We start from the raw sequence: 25,246 nt of genomic DNA, 5'->3' as shown, positions 1-25,246 counted from the left end.
CGGAAGGGACAAGCTGTTTATCTATGTTTTTTCTTATTTGGATGTTTGCTATGCCGATAAAGGTGTCTTGAGTTTTTACTACACCTAATCCTGCAGCTAAGAACCAACTTCACAACCGGTTGGTGATGTAAACTTTTGCTGTCTCTTTTCACTCTAAATACTGTTGACTCCAGAAGTGTCTTATAAATGAGATAAATATATGTTTCTACTTAATCCTGTTCTTGGTACAGGTCTGGAAGTTGTATGAATCACTGCTTTTAGCTAATAAGATCCATTTTAAGATAGAACACACCCATAACTTCACCCTCCCCATTATTTTTTTTAATTCATGTTTTTATTGCTTTTCTTTTTGAGGAGAGGAGAGAACAGAGGGGAAATAGTGAACTAAGAGGAAGGTGGGCATTTGTGGTAAAAATGTAAAATTGGATCCAGTAATGCGGATTAAAGCTGAAGGTTTGCAAATGTTGAGGATTGCTACTGAAATACTCTTGATATCCTTTTCTTAAAATGTGTATATTTCAGGCATGACATTAGGAAATAGCTAGTAATTTATATTTCTTCCATTTCCCCCTTTCCCTTCTTCACTCCCTTTTCATCTTTATCTCCCATTTCCACCTTTGGCTGGTATCCTGTATCAAAAAGTTTTTTATCACTAGTTTTCGCATCTTTAGCAGTTCATTCTTTAGAATCGTCCTTAATTGGCCTTATTGTAAATTTCCCTTTGGTTTGCCAGACAGTGTATGGGTGGGTTGTTTTTTTTTTAATTTCATTTGGGCAAAACTTCTACTTGTAAGGAAAATTGTTCCACCTTTTTTATCCGTCTTAAAATTGCTGAAAGCAAACTCTTTTGAATTTGTGTCTTTCCTATTTTAAAACAGCCTTGTGTTGTTAACAAGAAAAAGGGAGGGGGGTTAGCCATTACATTATTTGTGCATTTTCTAGCATGTAGTATTCATCTTATCTGAGTCTTTGTTGTCTTTTTGTGTTTAACCACAAAGTCTGCAGTTGAACAAATTAATGCTCAAGAGTAATATTGTAAGCAAAAAAAAAAAAAAATCAAGCCACGGCATCGTCTAGCAACACTGTCTATGGTATCAAGTTGCACGTTATAACTGTTATAATTTTGAGCGGTATGTTTTAAATCTTTGAGAAACTTAAATGCAATGCATAATGTTTGTAAAGTGAAAGGCTTGTGAAATGACACCTCTGCAACCAGTTGGCTGCTTTAAAGGGATGTCAGGGTCTACTGACTGACGTATTAGATTGCACCACCGTATCCTTCACACCGAACGGCTGGAATGGAAACGTTTTCAGGTCTCTGTGTTTATTGTGAATGGAGCTACTTAGAAACAAGCGACCTTATCTGGAATTTCTAAAAGCCCTGCAGCTGTATGGACATATAAAAACCCTAAGTAACATTCTGCTTTGGAGCGCTAGAGCCGGAAATGAAAGGTGAGGAAGCTTAAATCAGTGCTTGTTTATGAAAATGAAACCAAGTGGATTCTCACTGTGTAGACAGTGTAAAGATACATTTTTTAAAAAAATAACTTAAGTAGCACCTAAGGGCATAGTATGGCCATCAGATAGCATCTGGCTTTCAAGTACATACTGTAGAAAAAAAAAAAACAAAGGAACGTGGTGGCAGAAATGCAAGTATGGATAATTTCTTACCTTGCCTACTAGGGACATTTTCACTGTAGATCTGTTTTACTTTGGCTTATTAAAAGAAAAAAAGGACATCCTATAAAGCTGCATCATTTCCTCCCAGATAATGCCTGGCTACTGTATACTAGAATTTATGGGAAATATTTTAAATCCTTCTCTGTCAGGCATACAGATGGCATTTTCCATCTTTTAACCTCCAAGAACTGCTGTTTGCTCTTTGTACATCTGTGGTCTAATAAGTGGAATTTCTGGTAACATTGGTGAAAGCTATATCTAGGTAAACATTTTTTTTTTTACCTTTTATTTTGGAGACGAATTTCCAGTTAGAAAAGTCAAAATCAGGTGACCTCCAAACAGGACACGTCTGCATGGTGGGTAACCCAGGCCCCAAACCATGATGACAAAATAGAACTTCTCTGTACAGAGACAGTGTATCTCTAAACACCAAATGCCAGAGACAATCAATGAGGGAAGATCATCACCTTCCTGGTTTGGGGGTGATACTCAAAAGCAGCTGGATGGCAGCTGTTGGGAACAGAATGCTGAAGTAGATGTCCCTTTGACCTGATCCAGCAAGGCAATTTTTAGATTAGGTAAACTTGCTTTGGTCTGGAGAGAACCATACATGCATTGGGAAGTTATCTATAGCAGGGGTAGTCAAACCACGGCCCTCCGGATGTCCATGGACTACAATTCCCATGAGCCCCTGCCAGCAAACACTGGCAGGGCTCATGGGAATTGTAGTCCATGGACATCTGGAGGGCCGCAGTTTGACTAACCCTGATCTATAGGATCAGTCTGAAAGAGATCAGGGCCCACTGAAATCAGTAATATGATGTGTTTTTTTTCCTCCCAGTGAATTGGTTTAATTAAGTATCCCGCGCAGAAGTAAAGCTGGGCTGGAAAGCAGCAGTCATCTGAAGTACGCACAGAAACACTTAAAAGACACAGATTCAAAAATATATATATATATTTTAAGGGAGATGTCATCTCTCTATTATGGACCTTCCTGTCTAATTTAAAATTTTAAGAAAAGTACAGAAGGGAGTGGGGGAGGATCCGCATTTCCCCTCCACACGAGTGCCTGTAAATGCATTTCTGTGTCAGAGCGGATCCAGTTTACAGGGAGACGGATTTGTCCTGATAGTAATCGCCAGAAGAAAACAGGGAACCTTTCCAAGGCAATATGTTTGTAATAATGTATACAATGAATTTCAATTCAATTTCTTTTACAATTCTTTTACATACCAGAAGGAACAACCATAATAGCTTCTAGATAAATTCCGTGTTCATTGACTTCATCGGTGGTTGAATCCTCTAATCCTAAATTCAAAATATACAGATTATTATCCATATTAACCAAATTAAACAATGCAGCAAAGAATTACCTCAAATACACATACCTCCAAAACAGTTAGTTGTATCAAAGGTGGCAGAATCCTATCGCCTTTCCTATAAAATAAACCACACAAGTATATATCTAATCTTCTATATATCAATATTTGGATTAATATTGTCAAATCACAATGAATATTGAAATTTTATCTTATATTACTGTTTTACTATTTTAGTATCAATAGGCCATGGGCTCTCTAGGGCAGGGGTAGTCAACCTGTGGTCCTCCAGATGTTCATGGACTACAATCCCCATGAGCCCCTGCCAGCGTTTGCTGGCAGGGGCTCATGGGAATTGTAGTCCATGGACATCTGGAGGACCACAGGTTGACTACCTCTGCTCTAGGGTACTGCGGGGAATGCTAGTCAATGACCACTCCCAAAGGTTTAGGGCTGCTAAAACTCTGTTTGTTGGTTGTAAAAGTTCTTGGCAAATGCTGCTCCATTCAGGAGGGAACAGTTTATCATTTCTTGTCCCTCTCCCCCTACCCTGCCACCAGGGTATCACATATCCTGCCTGGATGAGAAAGAATGCAATATTTTGTCTGGGCATTATTGTTCATTCTTCCCCTGGAATACCAGTTCCAAAGGCCTTATTTCCAAACTGGGGTGCAGCCATGCAGACGTTCTTCTGCATTACAGGTACTAGACATGTGGATTCCAAGCTCTAAAAGACCATCAGTTGCCAAGGTCACCTTTCAGAAGTGAACATGTATGCAGACAGAGTGTGCCAACCTGACAAGGAAGATTCAAAGGTGAAGCAAAAGCAAAATATCTCTGAATCATCTGCCCGTTCATAAAAATCACTACTAGAAACTGTAGTCTCTGTACGTATGGTGTTTGAAGATGAGCTGCTTGGGGAAATCAAGGGCAGGAGCTTAAGTCTGTCACCCTGGAAACCATGCCTTTCAAGTTTGTTAATCAACTTACCATATTTCCACATAAATGGCAGAATGCTGAATTGTATAACATGGTTCTAGAAGTACTCAGTATGGCCTATTATGCACGGCCGCTGAAACGGTGGCATGGAGAAAGAGGAGAAGGAAGAAGCGAAGCAAACCGATTATGCACGGGACGGAACACAATGGCGGCAAAACCCAGAGTATCCGATTATGCACGCAGATACTCCGGAGTCGCTTCTGGTTTCGCCCTGGTCCCAGGAAGCTCCACTTTCTTCCGCATCTCGCTAATGTGGCTTTTTCGGCGGCATATGTTGACTCTGCACCCGGTTGCCGCCTGCAGCATGCATAATTGGTGATTTTAGCCGCTGCCATTCCACCCCGAATGCAGACTTTCCACTCCGTGCATAATGGGCCTATGAGAGTGTGATTTCATCTGATTGTCTTTTTGACCAGAATAGTAAAAGAAAAAATAAGAGGAACCAGTATGCCGTTCTGTGACAAAACAGTTTTTAAAAGATGGTTTAGTGGAAGGATAAAAGAAGAATTAGAAAGGAGAAATACAATGCTGCAATTAACAGAAGAAGAAGAAGAAGAAGAAGAAGAAGAAGAAGAAGAAGAAGAAGAAGAAGAAGAAGAAGAAGAAGAAGAAGAAGAAGAAGAAGAATTGGTTTTTATGTGCCGCATTTCTGTACTAGAAAGAGTCTCAAAGGAGCTTAGAATCACCTTCCCTTTCTTAGGAGGAGTGTTACCCCATAGCATTTTATGTGAAAGCTAAACGACACAAGAGGAAGCACCAATATCTCTCCCTCTCTTTCTCCACTAATGGTCCAGTTTGCTATTCCCTGTTCCTAGTCCAGGGGTAGTCGAACTGCGGCCCTCCAGAGGTCCATGGACTACAATTCCCACGAGCCCCTGCCAGCGTTTGCTGGCAGGGGCTTGTGGGAATTGTAGTCCATGGACCTCTGGAGGGCTGCAGTTTGACTACCCCTGTCCTAGTCAGTGATTCAGTTACTCCATCAAGCTGTTTGAAGCAACAGGTTTTAGGATGCCCTTTCCAAACTACCACATGAGGTTAATTCGGGTCACAGAACCCCCATTCAACCTTGTGCCTCTTCAGGCACGTGACTTCAGGAACGCTTCCTCTCAAATACAGACCTGGTATTCACTCTGTACAGTAAGTAATTAGGCACCAAGCATTTCCCGCTGTCATTTCCTTCCCACGGCCTCTGTGTTTGCCAATACCATCTTGTGTTAAAACAAAATGTCAATATATAAGAAATAACCGACTTCATCTAGAGCTTTCTTTCCTTATCAGCAGACTCAATTTTTTTTTGTTTTATCTGCATAAATTTACTTTCTGATGTGATGTTTAACTTTTTCAAAGATTGAGGTATTTCTTGCCTGTGCTTGTGGCATAAATAAATTAACTCCGTTGTGTCTTTCCTACCATACTGATGATGGATAGTAGACCATCAGTATATGAATCAAACCAGTCTTATCTTCATACTTATTTTTGGAAACAAGAACGTTAACGTTATCACCAGTTTTCCAGTCACCCTTAGGAGGAAAAATAATTGCTGAGAGATCGCTGTGATTGAAGATGGTTTGCTTTCCCCCAAATCACAAGGTATACAGTTTTCCAGGAAGAGTTGTAGCGAGACGGAGAGGTCACCCTTAGACATCCTTCTGATTCATGTTCAGGCCGAGAGGGAGAGAACATTTAGCTACCTGACCAACATTGAGCATGCTAATGTTTGAGGCTCACTGTGAACTTTGCAGAATTAACACCTGAATCCTTCTAAACTGCATCAGGTACTGAAACACGGTCAACCTTGCAGAGTCGAAAGGACTTGGTTCAAGCAGATTTTTTCATTAGCAATGGTGGGAGACCCCTTTGACTACCAGAAAAGTTATGCGGAGCTCATGGGACATGCACCGATAAAAGCCAGGTGGGACAGGAGCTGTGATAAAAAGAATTCAGAACGACTCGACTGGATCCAACCCCAAATTGCTGTGCGTTCATTCCACGAGTTCTTTCTCAAACTTGAGTTATTTTGACATTTATGGGGAAACACGTTGCTCTAAGAAATGCAAACGTCTAATATAATACTGGGATGAAAGATGACCTGCTATCTCATGGCATAAAATAAAATCTAGATTGGTGTAGTTCTAAATAAGATTGGATCATTTGACTTTTTTTAAAAACCCTCTATTTAGGAGCGACTCTTTGAAACGGACACAGATCCGTCTCATTTTTTAAAAACTATATTAGGCCACTTTCCGAGCCATGCTGACATCCTGCATACTGGTTTTCAGAAAGGACTGCCACCATCAATTTTTCTTTTCAAAAGGGCTTTAATTCTTTCAGCATGTTCATATGGTTTTATAAAGTCCCAGATACATGGCAAATCCCCTTGGTGTTGTAAGACAAGATTGCTGTTAAAAAATGTTTAGGCTTAGTCAGCTTCTTCTCACCACTGAAGTCATGAGGGACTCTGGGAAATGGTGTTTATACTAAGCTTAAATTGATAGGGCAAGTTTAATGCAATCAGGTCAAAGGTACAACTGCTTAGCTAGTCTCATCAACCACTCAGGTTTCAGCATCAGTTTATAAGCAAAGGCCTGTAATGATAACATCTGGCTGCTAACTCATGGGGCTGCTTTTTGTGTGTGCCATGATTGAGCGTGATTTAATGGCGGGGAGGAGCCAACCCAAGGGGCAGCTTAATTCCTGAAATGGATCGTTCCAGGAGATAAGATGGAGATACCCGCCTGATTGATCTCAGTATCTTTTTTCTTCTTAATGAAGAGCTTTCTTTCAGCACGCCCATGGGCAAACAGCATTCATGCCAAGAGGGAAGCATGCAGTTGATTTCTAGGCCTTTGTGTTTTCAAGGGAGGAAAAGTCAAGCTCTCATTTTCTGTTCCGTTCTTTGCATTTATTTACCAAGCTGGGTTCATAAAGATGCTGGGTCAAGCCTCATATTCACTGTGAAGCAGAGAGCCAAGAATGGACCGCGTTGGCTTTCTCCCTATCGAACTGTTCTGGTTCCACCAAGCCTCACCCGGCAACACTTTGTTAGCTTTCATGATTCTTCCAGGAAATCTATATAATTTTCATGGTGAATTACCATCTAGACTCAACACTTGCATGAAGTTTACAGTCCCTGCCTCCTGTTACATAAAATGACAAATAACAATGGTTAATCTAGATTGGCAGCACTGCCATTATTTTTTATCTCCGTTTAATTCCGCAGTTAGAATTCTCAAACAAAGAAAAGGTTCTGCTACGGAAGTCATTTGTGATTGTGGGTTGAATTAGCAGAAGCACAGCGTATCTGTCCCTCCTACACCGCGCTAGTCGGATCTCATGGAGAGCACCACACTACGCTTTAGGAAAGGTGCAGACAGATTGAAATGGGTTTGGGGGTGGGGGGTTATGAAGTGAGGTGGGAAGGGGGATCGGAAAAACAAAGTCCTATGAGAAAGGGTTGGAGGATTTGGTTAGCCTGGAAAGAAGAAACGTAAGGTGTGCTCTTCAAATAACTGAAGGGCTGTCATATGGACTAGGGCAAAGACTTTCCCTCTGCTGCCTCCGAGGGCAAGCCTACATCTAATAGGTCTGTAGGAATGTAGATTTCCGTTGAGCATTATGAGGAACTTCCAATTGGTAAGAGTGGTTTGATAATAAAGCCAATTGCCCCGTGAGAGGACCGTTTCTGGAAGTCGTCAAACATAGGTTGGTCTGTCAGTGGTTTCCTAACTTTCTATTTCCTGCACTGAGCAGGGGATTGACGCAGATGGCCCCTCCAGCTCAAGGATGCTGTGATAAATCCAAATCCTTTTATTGCTCTTCTGTTTATCTCTTCTCAGCCCTGCTACATTACGGGAAGATAATCTACCTGTGATGGACAATGAATGAGTTACAAATTTATGCTCCCTTTTATTTGAGATTCTTTAGGGAAGAAATGGAGGATAGTGACAGATTTTATTTTACTGGACTCCAAGATCACTGCAGATGGGGACTGCAGCAAATAAATTAAAAGACACTTGCTCCTGGGGAGGAAAGCTATGGCAAATCTAGACAGCATCCTAAAAAGCAGAGATATCACCCTGCCAACAAAAGTGTGTTTAGTCAAGGCTATGGTATTCCCAGTTGCAATGTATGGCTGCGAAAGTTGGACCATAAGGAAGGCTGAGCATCAAAGAATTGAGGCTTTTGAACTCTGGTGCTGGAGAAGACTCTTGCGAGTCCCTTGGACTGCAAGGCGAACAAACCGGTCAGTCCTAGAGATCAGCCCGGACTGCTCTTTAGAAGGCCAGATCCTGAAGATGAAACTCAAATACTTTGGCCACCTCATGAGAAGGAAGGACTCCCTGGAGAAGAGCCTAATGCTGGGAGCAATTTAGGGCAAAAGAAGAAAGGGATGACAGATAATGAGGTGGCTGGATGGAGTCACTGAAGCAGTAGGTGCAAACTTAAATGGACTCCGGGGAATGGTAGAGGACAGGAAGGCCTGGAGGATCATTGTCCACGGGGTCGCTATGGGTCGGACACAACTTCACACCTAACAACAATAACGAGGGCTCATCACAATATCATGGCACCAGTAAAACAATCATAGTCAAGAGATCCATGACGGTGGCAGTATCCAGAGACATGAGTATCAACCAGTTAAAGACATCTTAGTTGATTGAACCAATATGTTTAGATTGAGTAAAAAGGTAAAGGTCTCCCCTGTGCAAGCACTGAGTCATGTCTGACCCTTGGGGTGACGCCCTCCAGCGTTTTCATGGCAGACTCAATACGGGGTGGTTTGCCAGTGCCTTCCCCAGTCATTACCGTTTACCCCCCAGCAAGCTGGGTACTCATTTTACCGACCTCGGAAGGATGGAAGGCTGAGTCAACCTTGAGCCGGCTGCTGGGATCGAACTCCCAGCAAAGCTGGGCAAAGCTTTCAGACAGCTGCCTTACCACTCTGCGCCACAAGAGGCTCTTTTTTAGATTGAGTAAAGATGCATAGAATCAGTGCTAAGAAATTTCCATATAGACAGAACAGTTCTGACGGGGGAATGTCTTAAGTTGGAAGGATACAGGATTTCAACTGAAATAAAGGGTTTACATGGGTTACAGCTGCATCCGTGGCTTAGTCAGGGATTCCAAATACTGCCAAGCACCTGCCGTCTTGTGCTAAATAGAGGAAGCACAGCAGCAGAAGAAAGCAAGAGCAGAGAGGCAGAGGACCAAAAAATGGTATGTGGAGGCAGCAGCAACAGTAGACCAACTGTGGTCCACAAAGTGGTGTTCTTGGGTACCCCAGTACCCGTCAGCACCTTTCCTGGCACCCAACAAGTATTTAAAGAAAGTTGGTGGGGCCAGGTAGGCTTCTACTCAATAGAACTTCTGGTTGACCATCTGAGATCTGATGGGCTGTGCAGATTGAAATAGACATTTCAATAATAGTTTCATTGTATCTGAGGAACTTTGTTGGTCTTAAAGGTACCCCCTGGACTCTACATTTGTTCTGCAGCTTCCAGTACAGTTTGGATTTTATTCTCTCTTTCTCTCTTTCTCTCTCTCTCTCTCTCTCTCTCTCTCTCTCCATATGTGTGTCATTTGCTCCGCCTCCCGTGTGGCCATTTTGTCAGTGTGTCCATCACCTTCGCCGAATTGTCGGTGTGTCCAACACCATCCATCACAGAATTCAAAAGGTGCCCTGAGGTTTAAAAAGCCTGGAGACCCCCGTTTATCCTATGCACATTTACCTTGGAGTAAGCCCCATGGAACAAAACGGAACTTATTTCTGAGTTAGCACATTGGATTTCACTGTAACAGGGGCACGAGGACAGAAAGGAAGTTACGTCCAAGGATATGCGCTCACCTGCAGCCCTGCATGCAGGAGCAGCCATTTGGAAGTCCATTTGGAAGTTGTGGATTCCATTTGCTTGCCTGCTGTCTGAAGACACCAGTGGTTTATATGCACAAATTGCAAACACCTGTGCTTCCCTCCTGAAATGTCAAAGGTTCACTGTTTCCGGACTCAGCCAAAACTTGTTCATGTTTACTCACAAGTAATGTGCTGCCAGTTAAGAGTGCATAGGCTTGCAGGCAACAATCCTTGAGTGCTTGAGTGCCTTTCACCCTATGTTTTTGTTTTTTTTTGTTTTGTTTTGTAGTTTATTGAGGAATTCACACATAGCCAGTTTGGTGTAGTGGTTAGGAGTGCGGACTTCTAATCTGGCATGCCGGGTTCGATTCTGTGCTCCCCCCATGCAGCCAGCTGGGTGACTTTGGGCTCGCCACAACACTGATAAAGCTGTTCTGACCGAGCAGTGATATCAGGGCTTTCTCAGCCTCACCTACCCCACAGGGTGTCTGTTGTGGGGAGAGGAAAGGGAAGGCGACTGTAAGCCACTTTGAGCCTCCTTCGGGTAGGGAAAAGCGGCATATAAGAACCAACTCTTCTTCTTCTTCTTCATATTCTTGAAGCATTAAACCAGGGGTAGTCAAACTGCGGCCCTCCAGATGTCCATGGACTACAATTCCCAGGAGCCCCCTGCCAGCATTCGCTGGCAGGGGGCTCCTGGGAATTGTAGTCCATGGACATCTGGAGGGCCGCAGTTTGACTACCCCTGCATTTAACACATCCTCCCATTTACGCTGTATGTTTTATATAGCTTTTTTAGAATGAATTGCTTCGGTCAGAGTTTGGCTCAATGTATCCATTTGTCTTGGTGACTTCAGTGCTTATATTAGCCCATTTACATTTCTTCCCTCAAAGATAGCAGAGGGCCCTTTGGAACAATAATGATTATATACATTGAACTGTTCAAAGTGTAAGCTGCCTTTGAAGCTATTAGCAAAAGCTGAAGGGCCAACTGTTAGGCCAATGAATCATGCTTTGCACAGGAGAGTTCTTTGTTGAATACTCCTGGGAAAATATAAATATGTGTGTGTGCGTGTGTGTGCAGACACTCACACTCGCACACACTCCTTGTGAGGATATATTTATGCACCAGATGTGTACGATATCAATTATACCAATGATACCATATTTTATTATTGTATTCATTATATTAATGGGGTATCTTTGTTTGGGGTATCTTAGTAGTGGCTTTAAATGTTTTTTATTCTTATTGTTTGAATGTTCAGCCTGGAGAAAAGGAGGTTGAGAGGGGACATGATAGCCCTCTTTAAGTATTTGAAAGGTTGTCACTTGGAGGAGGGCAGGATGCTGTTTCCGTTGGCTGCAGAGGAGAGGACACGCAGTAATGGGTTCAGACTTCAAGTACAACGATATAGGCTAGATATCAGGAAAAGAATTTTCACAGTCAGAGTAGTTCAGCAGTGGAATAGGCTGCCTAAGGAGGTGGTGAGCGCCCCCTCACTGGAAGTCTTCAAGCAAAGGTTGGATACACACTTTTCTTGGATGCTTTAGGATGCTTAGGGCTAATCCTGCGCTGAGCAGGGGGTTGGACTAGATGGCCTGTATGGCCCCTTCCAACTCTATGATTCTATGATTCTAATATAATCTAAGTAAAGCAAACTAGATGATGGATTTCTATATAATTCTGAGATCATGATCAAAATTACATATTTGGTTTGAACACCAAATGAACCTTGTTTTCTTTAGTCTCTAATTTCAAGCCGTATATTACAGGAGAATGAGGAATGCTTGGTAGTGTTTCTTATGGTGGGAAGGTGGCTTCCACATTGATAAGGTTTTCATCATCTGTATTTGGGGGTGTATTTATATACAACTTATTCATTGAGTAAGAGCTAACTATTTAAGTCTTCTGACGAAGAGTAATGTGCAGCTCTAAAACGTTTCATCTAATCTGTGCACTTCTGGCAGGGCACAATAAAAGGTGCATATATTAAGAGTGCCGCAGAAAAAGACCCATATTTATCAAAATTGTACTGAATCCATGTTTTAGAATAAGAAGCACTTTTATCTAACTGAAGGAGTCTCAAAGTAGCTTACAATCCCCTTTCCTTTCCTCTCCACACAAGAGACACCATGTGAGGTGGGCAAGGCTGAGAGAGTCCTGATATTACTGAAGAGTTGGTTCTTATATGCCATTTTCTCTACCCGAAGGAGGCTCAAAGTGGCTTACAGTCGCCTTCCCTTTCCTCTCCTCACAACAGACACTCTATGAGGTGGGTGAGGCTGAGAGATCCCTGATATTACTGAAGAAGCAGCAGAGTTGGTTCTTAGATACTGCTCTTCTCTAATTGAAGGAGTCTCAAAGTGGTTTATAGTTGCCTTCCCTTTCCTCCCTCCACAACAGACACCCTGTGAGGGAGGTGGGGCTGAGAGAGCCCTGATATTACTGAAGAAGCAGCAGAGTTGGTTCTTAGATACTGCTCTTCTCTACCCGAAGGAGACTCAGAGCAGCTTCCAATTGCCTTCCCTTTCCTCCCTCCACAACAAACACCCTGTGGAGTGGGTGAAGCAGAGAGAGCCCTGAGATCACTGCTTGGTCAGAACAACTTTATCAGTGCTGTGGCGAGCCCAAGGTTACCCAGCTGGATGCATGTGGAGAAGGAACAGGGAATCAAACCCTGGCAAGCCCAAGGTCACCCAGCTGGATGCATGTGGAGGAGGAACAGGAAATCAAACTCAGCTCGCCAGATTAGAAATTGGTGCTCCTAATCACTACAGCCAAGCTGCCTCTGTGTTTTTCAGTGTCACTATGGTTCCTTGTATAATACAGTCAGTGCTTGCTTCTAAATATTTCCCTTTTTTCTTTTTTCTTTTTGCTGTCAAATCCCAGCCAGCTCATAGTGTTTTCAATGCAGGAGATGTTCAGAGGTGATTTCCCAATGCCTGCCTCCGTCTAGTGACCCTGTTTTCCGTGGTGCTCTCCCATTCACCAGGGCTGACCCTGCTTAGTTCCCAATTTGACCAGATCGGGCTAGCCGGGGCAATCGTGGTCAGGGCTTCCCCCCCCCCTCCTTTGCCATAGAACAGTGCTAAAACATTCCGAGTGAGGAATCCGCAGTAATCATTTGCCAAGACCTTAAGGGCTGCACCCAATTAAGATCTCATGGCGCATGTTGCAGCCACCTTCTCTATAATGCAGAGGTGTGTCCCGTTGCTAGTTTAAACATGCCATGATGTATTAAGGCTAAGTACCCAGGGGAGAAGCTACATAATCACTGTGGCCTGCATTTCATACTGCAAACTATATTTTTCCTGCAGGTTTAATTTCAGCCGGGCCTGGTGTAGGTTGCAGTTAATTGCGTTGGCTGTATTAATTATCTTCTAGGAAGTTTAATCCCACACCGGTTCGGAACGAGAGCATTTCCAGTCCTACTAGGTGAAATCATGCCTCTATTGATGTGCATGACAGTTTAATAAGCGACTTGCCAAGGCAAACTGACTCGTAGGCTGTTTCAGAGCCCTTTCAGCTACCATGTTTGACGACCAAAATGAAAGGCGTGACTCCCATAGTAGCACAGATTGCTCTGTTTAATGAGTTATTCCTACTGATATTGCTTACAGTCAAGTCAATAAATAACCAAGTGAATCTGAACGCAGTCCGGTTCAGTTTGGGATAATGGCAATTTGTTGGGGAATTCTAGGAGGTGGAGCCCCAGATCGATACAGATTCACCAGACCCTACCTCTGCGTGCCATGCGAACGACCCATGCTCTCAGAGAACAAATGACGTGCACAGCGTGGGAGAGGAACAAGATGGAGAGAAGTTTAGCATTGTGTCATTGTCTTTACTGATTGGTGTTAAGGCAGCTAAGCTTGCTATTATAAGGAGCAATGCCATAAGCGGCATAACACTGACAGGGTGTATTATGTCATAGCAGGTCCTCATTCTTCATGTTCAGGAGTTTGTCTCATCTTAGTGGCATAATTACCACCCACAGAAATCAATTAACACTGTTGTCTCTGATCACTGGGCATGTATAACAGTGTTATAATTACTAAATCTTTACATTTCAGATGTTAGGGAGGCACGTCTGAGCTCTTAAATTACATCTCCGTCAATTAACCTTCTCTCCGATTACATTGATTAGTCTAATAACGACACAAATTAAAGCCCGCAGCCCAGCTATTTCTCATCATGACGCCTTATAAAGCACAAGGGGAAACTGTTGATGCAATGTGCAAAGACAACAGCTGCAGGAGCTGGATCATAACTGCTGGCCTGCTCATGTGTGGGGTTTTTTAAGCGTGATCAAATAAAGCAAGTGGTTATTTTCAGGGCACTGCTGCACCCGTTAAATGTAGTGAAATGCTTACCTTAAGTAGTCACTATATTCCAGCCCCTCCATATGACATCGACAACAGGCCTGCAAGACAGAGCTCTTCCATCGTGTCTATGGTTGAGGCCAGGGCAGTGAGGAAGATCATCACCCCCCCCCCCCTTTGGGTGCCCTCTGGGTGCCCTTTCGAGTGCTAGTGCTATTCTTTTCTAGCACTAGGCTATGTAGCATCAATGGCCCGTTCCTAGCCCACGTGATTAGATATTGGTAGGTTTCGCCATCTGTTTATTGTTGGATGTTCTGTTTTTAATGGGAGTTTTATCTGGGTTTTTTATGATGGACCATTGTAACCCGCCATGAGATGGCTTTGGGAGTGGAGGGAATAAACCACATAATAACAACAACAGCAACAACAACAACAACAACAACATGCAGCGTCTGAGCAGGAACTGGCCGGCTACATCCTCCATTTTAAAGCGCCAGTTGGGAAATTGCATAAAGTGGTTTCCTCAACCTATTTAGTGCTAGCTGCCAGAGAGGAAGCAGCAGGCAACCAGCAGAGTGATGGTATGGAGGCTCAAACATGCTAAAGGCACCTGCCTCGTCCTGCCCTCGCACCCGCCTCCCTCTCCCTTGTTCCCGGGGATGGGAATTTATTTTTTTAAATGGCTAACATCCTGGAGCAATGAATAGATGGGCAAGCATGCAGGCAATGCCAGAAATAAATGTTTCCCCCCCCCCCATAGTTGTAACACAATGCATGCCGCTCTAAAGTCCGCACTCCTCAAATCAGGAACAAGATTAGTTTTTTTTTAAGATTCCACACTTGTGTTTCCTTAAGGGGTGGCATTATAAAAAGCACTATGCATCTATAATTAGATGCATAGGCATTTCCAACAGAGAAGTATTGATTTTTTTTTAAAATTAGCAGGCATCATGGAACCTTTAAAGCATGGAGAAAGGGGATTGGCCGCCTGGATTGATTGACAGACAGAAGAGAGTCTCATGTAAAGCGTGTTTCTCTCTTCCGCCATTTCCAGCAGGCAATGTGGAGCGTGAGAAGCACAAAAAGGTGGCAGTCTGGAATGTGACAGCAAAAAGGTGAGGAGAGGCCAGGAAGCGCGATAATGTTTAGCGCTACGACATTCAGCTGGCATAACGCTATTTTTGCCAATGTGCGGAAATGCCCTCAGTATAATAATGTCATAAGCATGTTAAGACACTATGTGAAGACCATGGAAAGATAACATTATTGATAGTGACCCTCATATTATGTCAGAATGAAATACATTTCAGGTAGACTTTACTAATGTCTCAGGTCACCACTGACAATATCAATTACTTACTGAGACCTTTTCTGCACCAGAAATCCAGCCTGGACTCATTGTCATCCAAAAGCAGAAATTAGCCGTGCAACCAGATGTACGCTGCGTCAGGCCAGATTCCTGGCAAGGAAAAGGTCAATGTTATCCTAAATGTTGCACTCTGTTTGTGGAAGGAACAGTGAATGCTGGTGAACAGCTACTGTACCAAGAAGTCGGGTCTTTGTTGTTAACTTTAAGAAGAAGAAGAAGAAGAAGAAGAAGACGAGGAGGAGGAGGAGGAGGAGGAGGAGGAGGAGGAGGAGGAGTTGATTCTTATATGCAGCTTACAATCGCCTTCCCTTTCCTCTCCCCACAACAGACACCCTGTGGGGTGAGTGAGGCTGAGAGAGCCCTGATATCACTGCTCAGTCAGAACAGTTTTATCAGTGCCCTGGTGAACCCAAGGTTACCCAGATGGCTGCATGTGGGTGAGTACAGAATCGAACCCGGCATGCCAGATTAGAAGTCCACACTCCTAAGCACTACACCAAACTGATTCGCTTATAACAAAGGGCTCTGTACAGTAACAGATTGCCCAGTTATAGAAAAAACACTGACCCAGGATAAGGTATAATACATGAGACTGGAGAATGTGCTGGTTTAACCAGGAACTTCCCCTTCATGTCCTCCTCCCATTGCAGCTCATTGGGGAATTAAAAGATATCCTTTACCCACACTGGACATGAACAACTTGCTCTAACTGGCAGGGGATCATCCATCATGTGGCCTTGCTGGCAGAAAAAAGCCCAATATAATAGACTTTCTGTTGCCCTTTGTTTTGTGCCTCTTGATATTCCCTGCATTCTCCTGTGATGCATGGTGCTTAGTCACCAACCACAGAGTACAATCACTCTCCAAATAGGTTACTCTTTTGCCACTGCTTCTATTGAGATCTTCCTCCTAAAGCCAATAAACCCTTCCAGAGTTAGAATGCAAATACACGCTGACACACCTATGCAGAGTAACACCAGAGTGCTTTAATGTTTCCCAAAACTGAGTTCCATTAATGACTACAGCCATGTTCCTACTTCCTTTCTCATGGTAGTAGAACTGCCTTGAGCCTCTGGGGAAGAGCGGGGTAAAAATGTAATAAATAATAATAATTACCTATTCGAATTGTATGTAGTCAATGATATGACTCATGCAGATCCAGGGAAAGAATCCCTTCATCTCTGACACCACACACAATCTTAATTCCTTGTTAACCATGGATCATTAATATGGAGGAATAATTTTATGAAAATATAAGTGTGACTGTTTTAAGTGTCAAAGTCTTTCATGACCAGCATGGAATGAGAAGCCAGCAATAGAACTCCTTGTGACTTAATTAAGGATGGAATAACTCCGAATGGCTGATCGAAATCGTATTCTGCTGGTCCTTCGATGGAGCATGTGGGTCTTTCTGTGCTTCTTTCTACCCCAAGAAAGCCCAAATTAGGTTGCAGAGATTTCCTGATTAACTAATTTTAGAAAATACAATTGAATTAAACAAGGAAAGATCCCCCCCCCCAAAAAAATACATAGGTTTTCCTGGCAGGACCTAATTCATTGGGCAGGCAATCACAGCCCCAGTTGTTGTTGTTGTTGTTGTTATGTGCGAAGTCGTGTCTGACCCATCGCAACCCCATGGACAATGATCCTCCAGGCCTTCCTGACCTCTACCATTCCCCGGAGTCCATTTAAGTTTGCACCTACTGCTTCTGTGACTCCATCCAGCCACCTCATTCTCTGTCGTCCCCTTCTTCTTTTGCCCTCGATCGCTCCCAGCATTAGGCTCTTCTCCAGGGAGTCCTTCCTTCTCATGAGGTGGCCAAAGTATTTGAGTTTCATCTTTAGGATCTGGCCTTCTACGGAGCAGTCAGGGCTGATCTCCTCTAGGACTGACCGGTTTGTTCGCCTTGCAGTCCAAGGGACTCACAAGAGTCTTCTCCAGCAGCAGAGTTCAAAAGCCTCAATTCTTTGACGCTCAGCCTTCCTTATGGTCCAACTTTCGCAGCCATACATTGCAACTGGGAATACCATAGCCTTGACTAAATGCACTTTTGTTGGCAGGGTGATGTCTCTGCTTTTTATGATGCTGTCTAGATTTGCCATAGCTTTCCTCCCCAGGAGCAAGCGTCTTTTAATTTCTTTGCTGCAGTCCCCATCTGCAGTGATCTTGGAGCCCAGGAAAATAAAATCTGTCACTATCTCCATTTCTTCCCCATCTATTTGCCAGGAAACTCTATGGACAGTTCCACAGCCCCAGACTGTATGCCAAAGCCTTTGGTCACACCCAAGCTTATATTCCTACAGACATAGAGAAACCAAGTTAGCCCTGCTCAGCCTCAGTTCCTCATAGCATACCAGTATGTTGTTTCCCACCCCCGAGAGAAATACTTTTGGCCACCAGGTTACTTAACGAGGAAACGTTCTTAAAAACACACACAAAACCCGGATCCTCATGCTCCTAGTCATTAGCTTTCACATCTTCTTGCAACTGGAAACTGCAGATTCCATTATGGTTGCTTTATCTGTTCTCCATTCCTAGCAGAAAGATACCCAAGCCAGAATTATTCTAATAGGTGTTTCCTTCCCATTCCATTTCAGTCATTCTATTCATTAGCCATTCTTTGGGAGGGGGCATTCTCTACATCATCTCTTGAGAAGAAGAGTCTGTACTCTACCTTACTCTAGCCATTCTCAGCTTTTTTACCATTGAGAAACCCCTAACACATTCTTCAGGCTCTGAGAAACCCCGCAAGTGGCCCGATCCTGCAGAATAAGGTTGGGAAGCATAGTTGTGTACATGCTCACCAGGAGTCCCCTCCTTCCCAGCTCCTCCAAGTTCATCATTGGCCATTTTGGGATGGGAGAGGCAGGTTGACATGACTGTATATTTTCATATCACCCAGTAAATGTTTAACAAATTTTAAAAATATATTAAAATAAATCAATTCCCACTCACTTGGGAAAACCTTCCAGGGCTGTCAAGACACCCCAGGGTTTTAAAGAACCCTGGTTGAAAAAGCCTGCCTTACTCTGTTGGAAAAGGAGAAAATTACCAGCTTTCATCCTGTGATTTAAAGATAGTTTAAGTGGAACCTTCCAGTTTTCCATTTGGTTGTCCCCACCTGCCATGTACAAGTTAGAACACAAGTTAATTTTCTTCCAGCTACTATTTGCTAAAGCATGAAAGGACAGTGACGGTGTTGCTATAAGAAATTGTCGGAGTAAACCAAAATCAAAGGCATACAAAACACTGCTCACTTACATTGTAAACCAAAGTGTGAGGCAGCTGTCTTGTTTTACCTGTACGTCCTGCGAAAAATAAAATGTAATTAAACAAAGCAAGATGCTATCTATGACGTTCAGACAAATATAATAGGAAGAAGAATAAAATAAAATGTAATTAAAATATGTTAAATGGCCATTGTGTTCGCAAAGGTGTATTAGGAAGAGGAAGAACCTATCATCGGATTGTAGCTGAAACATGAAAATTCTGGGCGGAGGCCATATTTGTAAATGCTTTCTGGTAGCTGTCAGCATTCTGTTGGGAGTCTGGCAACAGGCCATGAAGCTATATACCAATGGACTCAAAAGAGGGAAGTATTTTGCGAAAGAAGAGCTTGGATCCCCTGTAATCCCTGAAAATGGAGAAGGAAACCTCAGTTGCATAACTCTTTACTGATGCCATTAAGGAAAAGGGTGAGGTTTAAGGTGAAAAGTTGGTCAGATTGTTCAGGCAGATAAATTGTGACATGATCATTAGGTAAAGGTAACATGTAGGTCTTGCAGCAGGGATGACGTTTATAGCTGCAGTATTTTGTACAGATAAAAGCAGATTGTGTTACAGATCTTGTAAAACCAAAAAGGGGACGGAAACCCAACCTTAACAAAGTTAGGAACACAAAGGTTGAGCTATAAAACAATATAAAAATGATAACAAATATTTGTTAAAGTGCACCAATATAATGTTCAAAACAAAGTAAAAACTCTACAGATCTAACTGCGCATGAACAGACCAAACGCATTTTGACCCTCATGGGTCTTCCTCAGTGGTCAATATTATTGAATAATGTACTCTTATCTAAAACCAATTCTGAAGTTCAGCTCGGTGGTCAAGGGAAATCTGTTTGGTGGAGCCCCAACAAATACTTGTATAGTGTTTCTTTTTGGAGCTCACCTTCTTATATAATGTCTAGGACCACTACTCTCAGCTATTGTCTTATTCTGCATAGAGAGTGCATTACATGTGTGTCAGAAGCACTATATATCTTAGAAGGGGGTTGGACTAGATGGCCTGTATGGCCCCTTCCAACTCTATGATTCTATGATTCTAAGGTGGGCTATACTTCAGAACTGGTTTTAGATAGGAGTGCGTTGTATAATAATATTGACCACTGAGGAAGACCCAGTAGGATCGAAACGTGTTTGGTCTGTTCATGTGCAGTTAGATCTGTAGAGTTTTTACTTTGTATTTAACATAATATTGGTGCACTTTAATAAGCATTCGTTGTCATTTTTATATTGTGTTACAGATCTTAACAGATGCCCCCCTTTAAAAAAAACTTGGTGAAGCTCTGAACATTGGATGCAAATACTTTAATTTTGAATTTTGATTCCAAAAACTCTTATAAAGTCCAATGCCTGGATCCACGATAAGCTGTTACATAATTTCAGGACTGCAATACAAATCTAATAGAGCAAGGACACTGCAATAAAAATACAAAATTATCATTTGTCAATTACTGTCTCTTAGTGTAACTTTGAGTAACAGTCATGTGAAGACTTAAAACAATAAGAAAAACTGATAGAATTATTTCATTGCTGTGGGCTCCTGTTAAAATAAAATGTTACTAACGTGGTCCAGTTGATTTATGATGGGTTTCAACATTGACATTCGGGATGTTTTATATTTTGGTGCTCATATTTTATTCCTTAAAAATTCAGATTCAGGTTTTCTGTCTTCTCCAGTATCTTTTTGTTGTTAACTTCTCTAGCCTGAAGAAGTACACTTAGCTACACTGGTAAACATTTCAGCCAGATCCCTTGAACTGGAAGTACCTATTTCTAAAGACAATTAATTGTCTCACAAGTGGATAATAATAGTTGACTTGAAATCATTCCCGAATTAATGAGTGCTATAAAACAACAAAGAAAAAAGCCCTTTTTATTGCGACATGTTAAAATTGAGCCATCTGTTGGATCATCTGTTTTCATGTTTCAGGGAGAGAAATTTAGCTGTCATGTGTATAATTAATTTCTCATCATAAAACCGACTTTCCTAATGTCAGCTCTTCACTAAATGCCACTTCATTAGCCAGTAATGAGCAATCCACCAAGTGCTGCCATACATTTCCATGGTGGTTTTTATGGAGTACCTCATCAACCCTACCATGAAATGAATTAAATATTGTGATTTAGTGCTAAACTTATTTTGTAGTGGTGGTGGTGGTGGTGGTGGTGGTTTTGGCTGCGGTGTCTGAAGTAGGGGTGTGCATTTAGCAAATCAGAGCTGAAAAAAATATCCCCAAAATATCTTATTGGCAATTTTTTAGGAATTAATTCAGCTGGATTTTTTGGTATTCGATATGGCCAAACCCAAAAAATATGCGGGATTTTTCAGGACCCGCAGATAACCACATTGCTGGCAGGGGCTCATGGGAATTGTAGTCCATGGACATCTGGAGGACCACAGGTTGACAACCCCTGGTCTAAACTTTGGGGTTATGTCTCCTCAGTCATTGGTATGTATTCCCTAAAGCTATGTTGTTTAGCTGTAAAATGGTACTTTCAACAACAACAATATTTATAACCTACCGTGAAAAAAAGAGTTATGTAGCCAGTTGAATGAACATGAGTTACAACTGGGCTTATAAGCAATAACTTACACGCTTGAGAGTTTTCAGATGGGCAGCCAAAGAGCTGTTTCACTGTGTGTGTTATTACACATCTTTCAGCTAAGTCAGAAACCCAAGCCCAGAATCCAATATTCTTGAAATGTTATGTAAATTTCTGACACTCCCAAAAGGAGTTCATACAAATCAGTGAATGGGTCACATTGACTTTTACAGGATTTACTTTCAAAAATGGCAATCTATAGTATGTATTTCTCTTATTTGAGTCGCAGTTTTTTTTCCTTGCTGCTACTAACATTATAGGAATTAAAGAATAAAGGAAGAAGCCAAAGGACCTATAAGTGTATCCCATGTTAATAAATGCTCTACAGAAACAATCGAGATTTGGTAGGAATATTCGAGTTTGAAAGCTTTCCATGGTTTAGAACAGTAGTTCTCAACCTGGGTTTTGGGACCCCTTTGGGGGTCAAACAACCCTTTCACAGGGGTCGTGGCAGGGTGAGCAGCTTGGCCAGGGTGGGGCACCATCCACACAACAGCCTTGCAGGGTAGATTGAGATCGTCTGTCTGGAGCAGTGGGAAAGAGCGAGATCTGCATGGTAGGACAAGAGGCAGAACTGAACTGAGAAACCCTGGAAAAAAACCAATTTATATACAATCATGAACAATGGATCTTCACGCCATTGGTCAGTTTTGGTTTAATTTCTGTGAAAGAACACTCGCATAATTTTATGGTTGGGGGTCACCACAACATGAGGAACTGTATTAAAGGGTCATGGCATTAGGAAGGTTGAGAACCACTGGTTTAGAAGGTGTACAGTTTGGAACACAAAATGAAGTTGATAAGTTGTAAACGGAAATCCTGAGAAATAAATTTAACTTCCAAGTTATTTAAAAGAAAATGCAATGCAATCCTTGACAGTGTAACAGACCAAAGTGTATACCTTGTCATGATTTGGTCACATGTGCACTGATTTGATTGGAATTAATGTCAGTACTTCAGCATGTACATCACATAAGTGCATATATATTCACGCGCGCACACACACACACAAAACTCCCATTAGAAGTAGTTCAGCTGGGGTACAAACTGAACAAATTTATTAATGAAATTATCTCTGTTTGAAGAACTATTAAATGCGATGCATTTATTTAGCAGCATACACCCATATATAGAATGTGGATGAAAGAATGCAAGGAGCTTATGAATTCTATCAGTACTAGCAGAGAAACCCTTTTGAAAATGGGCTGGGGGATGGGACTCCCCCCAACACATCTGTCTCAGCGAGCAGGAGATCAGTGAGGGCCACGGTGGAGTACAGGTGGAGTCATCTCTCCACCAGTGTCAAAGAAGAGTGGTAGCATGTTTGTTCAGGGGGCATGCCAGCTTGCTTGCCGGGAATCTGCATTGAGGACAGTGGGGAGAGCATCAGGGAGGCTGGGGACTATGATGGTGCCTTCCTTCAGGGGCTGGGGGGCCTTAACTGCTGGCCTTCAGCAGGGAAGGCAGTGAAGACACTGGGGAGAGCTGCAGGGAGCATCCAGTCAGCCTTCCACCATCCTCTCCAGAAGCAGGAAGGCTGTGTGGCATCTGATTGGCCCTCGGTGGAGGAGGGTCCTCCCATTGAGGACCAACCAGAGGCTCGACATATCATTGGGTAGCACAGGAAAGATTTTATGTGGCATGATAGAACCTTAATGATATAATGTCCAATTTGGGGGGGTGGGGGGGAATGACAGGACAAGCACTTCGTTTGAAGCGGTCATTTGTTGTCTGTCCATCACCCAACACCACTGGATCACATAAACTGGCTGTAGGCAACAGCACTTTCTGAGGTTTTTAGAATCAAAGGTATAAATACATATATATATATATATATATATATATATATATATATATATATATATATATATATATATATATATATATATATATATCAAACTTAAAAAGGATTTTGTTGAGCAATGTATAAGCTAACGTGTTTATTAAGCAATAACAGATTTGTTGTCTTAGGTGCCAATTGACTCCTTTTTGTTTTAGGGGAGTTTTTAAAATTAACATGACAAACATGGGTAGCCCACTGGAATGTTTGGCTGTGTTGCTGTGCCTCTTCCAGTTCATTCTAATGTATTCCCATGTGATCAGCAGTGCAAAGAAAGCTAAAGAGGGCTTTGTTGTTATTTATGGGTAAGAGTTCCCATGGGCAACATCAGAATCCATCACAGCTTCAGCCGAACCCTCACAAAACGGTCAACATCTTCAAATTCAGCCATTTGAGGAACCCTTTAGCTCAGGGGTAGTCAAACTGCGGTCCTCCAGATGTCCATGGACTACAATTCCCAGGAGCCCCTGCCAGCAAATGCGGTTGGGAATTGTAGTCCATGGACATCTGGAGGGCCGCGGTTTGACTACCTCTGCTTTCTGCAGGCAATTGCTTATTGTTTACGTCTCTAATCCTGTTTTAGGGGTATGTCTGCACAAGGTAACTTTTCAGGGATCATTGTGCTCATTTAAGAAGAAAGGAGAAAAGAGAGGACCCCTATGCGTAGTGGAAAGCAGGGTACAAAAATCTCCGAGTGTTACAACCAGCAAAAGGTTAGCGTGACTAAGCATTCTATGTGCTTCTGGTCAATTATGAAAAGAGATTAAATGCCAGAGGTAAAAGACCCCATAGACTAGATGGGTTATAAGAAAGGATTAAAAGAACGCCGTCTGTTGGTACGACGTTGTTATTCTGAGCTTGAATCTAAGAGATCAAATCTTTGCTTTGTCAGGAAGGTTCTGGGAACCCCTTTCCTCTGGAGATTTATGTAAAACCCATTCAAGATATCATAAGGATAAAAAAGAGAATTTGTACTTTGTTCAGTGGAAGTTTACAAAAATAATAAAGAACACTAAAAAGTAGTCGTCAAAGTACAATATTACTATATTACTTTCATTTTCCATCCTTCACTTCTTGCTCCTGTGCCCCGGGAGAGATGCATGAAGAAAAATGCACTGTTTGTTGAGAGCATTAATACATGTTTGGTTGAGGAAGCATTTCCCCAGCCCTTGAAAAAGCAGTGATTAAACCTTTAAGATTTCCTTGGCAGTAGATCAAGTGGCCTATTATGGACCGGTCGGTACTTTTCATTTTTTTCAAGCAAGAGGATCAAAGAAGTAGTGGCAGAACAACTCCAGACATTTGTAGATAACTCTTGTGGTCTACTCTTAGCTTTAGTACATAGAGAGAGCTTTGATTACTACTGCAAAGCACTAGGCATTTACTCTTGAAGACAGTCGTCAATAATCTTCAGTGGGTGCAATAGGCCATTCATCTTCTGTCAGGGTTTGAACGTTGAAAATACATAGAAGCATAGAACCATAGAGTTGGAAAGAACCTCCAGAGTCATCCAGTCCAACCTCCTGCATTCTGCATTCCATTGAGGAAGCTAGTGCTTACCTGTAAAAGGATAAAGGCCCTTAAGAGAGCCAGCATGGTGTCGTGGTTAAGAGCAGCAACATGTAATCTGGAGAACTGGGTTTGATTCCCTACTCCTCCACATGCAGCTCACTGGGTGACCTTGGATGAGTCACAGTTCTCTCAGAGCTCTCTCAGCCCCACCTGCCTCACACGGTATCTGCTGTGGGGAGAAGATTGGTGATTATAAGCCATTTTGAGTAGTGGAAAGCGGGGTACAAAAAAATAGCTCTCTCTTCTCTTCTTATTACTGGCTTGGGATGCACATATCTGAAAGTGACCAGGCATTCTCTGTGTCTCTGTTCATCAAATGGTTTTGCTCTCCCGCTGTCTAAACATGAGCTCTTCCAATTACTAGCCTGACATCCTGGAGTGAGCAAAGTAGTTTCCAAAAA

At 42.4% G+C, this 25,246-nt stretch overlaps 1 protein-coding gene across 1 annotated transcript in view; it reads left to right on the top strand.

Annotated features, from left to right (window-relative positions):
• The window catches only part of GMDS (GDP-mannose 4,6-dehydratase), a 369,384-nt gene that overhangs the window by 316,536 nt on the left and 27,602 nt on the right, over positions 1–25,246 (top strand). The gene's annotated exons all lie outside the window — the stretch shown is intronic.

This window comes from Paroedura picta, chromosome 9, assembly GCF_049243985.1.
Source record: "Paroedura picta isolate Pp20150507F chromosome 9, Ppicta_v3.0, whole genome shotgun sequence".
Classification (NCBI taxonomy): domain Eukaryota; kingdom Metazoa; phylum Chordata; class Lepidosauria; order Squamata; family Gekkonidae; genus Paroedura; species Paroedura picta.
Note: the sequence above shows the minus strand (reverse complement) of the source record. Positions and strands in the feature narration are given on the sequence as shown.